The sequence below is a fragment of the Leiobunum rupestre genome, chromosome 7 (genome assembly GCF_980474605.1).
Source record: "Leiobunum rupestre chromosome 7, qqLeiRupe1.1.hap1, whole genome shotgun sequence".
NCBI lineage: Eukaryota > Metazoa > Arthropoda > Arachnida > Opiliones > Sclerosomatidae > Leiobunum > Leiobunum rupestre.
In genome coordinates, this window is record NC_143390.1 from 55,832,240 (window position 1) to 55,835,069 (window position 2,830).

A 2,830-nucleotide genomic window follows, 5' to 3' on the forward strand; every position below is an offset into this window, starting at 1 on the left:
TAATAACATCTAGAGTCTAGAGGAAATTTGAAACGGCAAATTGTTTAATTTGTGATAAATAGCATGAACTTATGATAAATAGATAAAAAGGGATGAAAATAATTATATCGAAATGTTAATAATAAAACTCACAAAACAAAGGATTTTAATCACGAATAGGGTGATTAAATCTGAATTAAAATACCATGAAAATGATTATCGTAATAAAACTGTTTAAACATGAGTAAATCACTAAAAAAGAAAATGATGAAATAAAAATTGGGTAACGATAATGACTAGGTAGAAGAAATTTAAAACGAATAGTAAATATTTTATGTTTTCTAGATACATTCCATTATTTTATTGGAAATCTAAAGTGTGACTTCATAAATGTCCCCGACTGTTCGACGAAAATATCATTGAAGTCCCCACAAATTAAATTCACGAGAAAATATAATTTTACGCGAAAAACAATAAAAGAACGCTAAACCAAACCAATAATATAATTATTGAAGTCCCCACAAATTAAAATTATTATTATTCATAATTTCAACCACATACACCTAAAGATGTGTGAAAATGTCCCCACTTATCCATTATTAAGGTAGTGAAAAACTCCCACTTGATATTAAATATTTTAAAAACACAAAGTTTTAAATATTCTAAGAAAATACCTATACTTTGTGTATCGCTAGAAATCGAATGTTTTTAAATGTCCCCGGATGTTGGATGTAAAGAACATGGATGTCCCCACATACCAAACTTAAAATCGTGGGTTAAAACAAATTGACACAAAAATCAATTATACGAAAACAAAATAATGCAATAAAATAAAAAACAATATACTAACTGTATATTTACTGGTATATCTATAGATATAAAGATAGATAAACCGAAAGTTATATCTTTATTTATATCTATAGATCTATCTATTTTTATATATTTAGGCATATTTATCTATAGATATATCTATAAGAAAATCAAAAGGCATATTTATAGATTTATCTATCTATCATGATCGTAATCCCGATCCATATCCTTATCTTTATATAAGAAATCAATAACGCATGAAGATATTATTTTAAGTCATATTTCATGAAATCAATAACGCATGAAGATTTCATTTTTATTTATAAATATATCTCCTTGAAGTATCTGCTACTTTCAATTGTTCCAAAAGTAGTTTGAATAAAACCGTAACACGCGAGTCTGCAATTTTTTTGACACCCGAACTCAATATTTCATTTTAAAAACAGACGCTTTAAACACCACATTGTTCGAAACCCCCTCTTCCACCATGAGTTATCAAACTAAAAAATAAGTGACATTTCAAACATTAAGTTTCAATAGTAGTTTTTATTGGCGACGATTATTATTTGTCTATCCCATAAACACAATATTGAAGTGCACGAACTTTTTTGTAGACTTCCATACACTCAGGAAGACATACTTTTAAGTTTTGTATGTGACAGTTAGGACGACATGCTTTTGCGGTTTTTTTTATGCAGTATCTAAAATACTCTGATGATACTCGGCACAAGCACCGAAATCGGCATTCATCTAAGTGACGATGACGGTCTTGACAGTCAGAGGGCATGAGGCAATCAGCGGTAAAATTTGTTTTTTGGCAATCTACGAGCTCGCATTGATGTATCGTTTGACGGTCGCACACTGAGTCCGAATAGATATAAATTATTACATTTTAAAAAATTAAATCAAACAAACTTTTTTGCATTAATACTAATTTTAAAAGTATTTTATGTTTTTTATAGTCCTGGCGCGCTTTCTTTGACTAGGTTTCTCCAAAAAAATTCCAATTTTAGGTAAAATATATAAATTAATATACATAGTGTACTCATTTCAAAAATAAATTGATTTAAAAAAAAAAAAATATTTAGTTGGGACAAAACCTAAATCAGATTTTTTAGAGATTTTTATGTTCTTGGTAGGATCAACTTTTTGCTGGTGAATTTAATAGATTAGAGTTAGATCGCAATTTTGGTCAGCTGCGAATTTTTACTAGATATTCATATTTGTAAAAGTTAATTTTTAAATCTGCGAAACATTTGGTAGCAGCGTGAAAACTGAAATTTTAGTTTTTACGTAGCTTTGATCCAAAATGAAATCACAAACTATTTTTTCTTACAGTCTCCGAGTTTCTTCTTGCCATTGGCGTTAAGAAACAGATATTGGCCAGCCAAAAGGAATACCAAGCATTTAAATATCATTTCTGCAAAAAAAAGTAAAATCTTAATACTTGGAATGAAACTGAGAAACTTAAATTTTGTTACTCCGTGCCGGAACTGATTTTTAAAAAATACATTTGTTACCTTAGAACGATCTTTATGCAAAAGCCAAAAAAGATTACGAAAAGGATCAATGGAGTTAAGATCAAATCCGCACACCTCTTTGTTACGTTTAAAACTGCTTTCAAATAGACTTCTATTTATAATGATGCGCCACAAGAATGGCAAAACTATTTCCATAATATTAATTTTGAAATTTATGAAACCAATTGTCTGCTTTTTAAAAACGACAACGATATCGTTAATCAAGAAAATACAATGGCGATATAAACTTTCCAAAATATGTTACATTTCACAAATAACTCTTTTAATTGAATACGTAGAAAATCATCTCTTTCGATACGACTCGAAAAGAGTAAAAAGGGCAATAACGACGAAAAATAATGTTCTTTTGTTACGCCAATTTTTTTAAACTTGCGATGAAATGAATTAGAAGAGATTATTTTCATAGGCCGGTTATTTCTAAAGCTCATTATTGTGTTAATTTTTAAAATGCGTTTATATATCAAATGGAGCCGTAAGTTACCTTTGGTCAAATGAGATTG

General features: G+C 28.8%; 1 long non-coding RNA gene across 1 annotated transcript; it reads right to left on the reverse strand.

The window, feature by feature from the left end:
• Positions 1 to 1,315: 1,315 nt before the first annotated feature.
• LOC149937508 (uncharacterized) lies at positions 1,316 to 2,417 on the reverse strand. The gene is made up of 3 exons (XR_016482376.1): positions 2,310 to 2,417; positions 2,126 to 2,209; positions 1,316 to 1,650 (listed from the first exon to the last, which is right to left on the reverse strand). It is a non-coding gene; the product is annotated as an uncharacterized LOC149937508 (long non-coding RNA).
• Between the last annotated feature and the right edge of the window lie 413 nt (positions 2,418 to 2,830).